The sequence below is a fragment of the Nycticebus coucang genome, chromosome 3 (genome assembly GCF_027406575.1).
Source record: "Nycticebus coucang isolate mNycCou1 chromosome 3, mNycCou1.pri, whole genome shotgun sequence".
NCBI classification, from domain to species: Eukaryota; Metazoa; Chordata; class Mammalia; order Primates; family Lorisidae; genus Nycticebus; species Nycticebus coucang.
The window spans coordinates 86,176,206-86,178,183 of NC_069782.1; the positions used below are offsets into that span (position 1 = coordinate 86,176,206).

Consider the following 1,978-nt stretch of genomic DNA (forward strand, 5'->3'; position numbering starts at 1 on the left):
AGCTAAGAATCTTGGCTCGGTGCCTGTGGCTCAAGCAGCTAAGGTGCCAGCCACATACACCTGAGCTGGTGGGTTTGAATCCAGCCAGGGCCCAGCAAACAACAGTGATGGCTGCAACCAAAAAATGGCTGGGCACTGTGGTAGGTGCCTGTAGTCCCAGCTACTTGGGAGGCAGAGGCATGAGAATCTCTTGAGCACAGGAGTTGGATGGAGGTTGCTGTGAGCTATGATATCACAGCACTCTATCTAGGGCGACAGCTTGAGGCTCTATCTCAAAAAAAAAAAAGGTAAGAATCTTTTTCTTTGACAAAGATTTAGTTTTCCAACAATTTAAACAACCCAATTATTACATTTTACAAATAAGGGACAGTTTATGGAATATAATATTGATACAGGATTTTCTCCTTCAGAGCTAGACAGGGATCTCTTCCATTTTTAGGGTCAGGTAACTCAGAAATTAGACTCCCTATTTCTTCTTCAGAATTTATCGTTAGGCACAAGTGGGCTACACCCTACAGGCCATACTCTTAAGATAAGCTCACAGTTGAATCTAGTAATCCTAGAAATAGTACAGAGGTGGCAGTTTTATAATTTTTAAACTTTAATAACAGGCTTAAAATTAATCTTATTTCAAAGGAAACCATAGTTGCCTGAATATCTTGAGTTATTGCTTTTCAAAGTTCTATATCTTCCCAGAGACATAGTTATAGCAGTCTCCCACTAGCTTTTTTCTTTTTTAAATGCTTCACCAGGTACGACCAGAGTGCAGGGTGGAGCTCGGCACTTGGCTGACATGGGTGTCCCCTCAGAGGATCTTGTGCTCCAGTTTAAGGGCTTGTGCTACTTCGCCAATGGGACAGAGAGGGTGTGGCTTGTGGCCAGGCACACCTACAACCTGGAGGAGGTTGTGCTCTTGGACAGCGATGTGAGGGAGTACCAGCTGGTGACCTAGCTGGGGTGGCAGAGGCCCAGTACTGGAACAGCCAGAAGGACATCCTGGAGCAGAAGTGGGCCAGGCTGGACACGGTGTGCAGACACAACTACAAGGCTTTCCAGGGCTCACCTAGTGGCAGCGAGGGGCTCAGTCTGAATCTGCCCAGAGCAAGATGCTGAGTGGAGACGGGAGCTAGGAGCTGGGGCTGATCATCCTTGAGCTGGGCCTTGTTATCCATCACAGGAATCAGAAAGGACCTCTGGGCCTCCACCATCAGGCCTTCTGAACTGACTCCTAAGGACTCCAGAGGTGACCAGAGGGACTCACATTTCTAATTTAGGATGGTCATCGGCCGGTCCTCTTGAGGGCTCCGGGTCATCCGGAGGCCCTTGGAATGTCTCAGGTGGTGCCTCCTCTCACAGGAACCATGGCCTCTCTCTTTCTGGGAGGCCATCTGAGGACTTGCAAAGCTGGGGTCTACACTGGAGCCTGGAGCCTCCAAATGTTGTGCCCAGGAGCTCCCAAAGACCACACCTCCACTGGAGCTGAGCAAGAACCATTCTGGAATCCTTTTCTTTCCTATTCCTCCTGATTTGGGCTTCTTCCTCACACAATGTGAATCTACACAAGTAAATCCAGCCACCACATCACCTCCTTCCTGCACCCAGGGCTTCCAGGTCTGAGGGAAGCTACGCATACAGGGGAGACCAGGCCAGGCCAGCAGACGGGGCACATGGTATGGGTGTCAAAAAAAAAAATCATAATTTTTAAATAAAATGACTTGATATTCATTATATATGACATATAATGTAGTCAATAAACCAAAAAAATAAATTAAGAATCCTCTAGAAATTGTTAGGTAATTTTAAATGGTAATGCATTAAAATTTATATACTTTAGAAAGTCAATAGGTTTTATTCTAGTAATCTAGTAAAAATAAATTAAGATTATTCTGGGAGATGCTTTTATCATAAGTGAGATTATTTTATCAAAAACAAAAATATAAAATACATAGTTATAATGTAATAAGAAATATATGGAAAC

At 44.7% G+C, this 1,978-nt stretch overlaps 1 pseudogene; it reads left to right on the plus strand.

The window, feature by feature from the left end:
- Positions 1–793: 793 nt before the first annotated feature.
- On the plus strand, positions 794–1,220 carry LOC128581049 (HLA class II histocompatibility antigen, DQ beta 1 chain-like; annotated as a pseudogene).
- Positions 1,221–1,978: the final 758 nt, after the last annotated feature.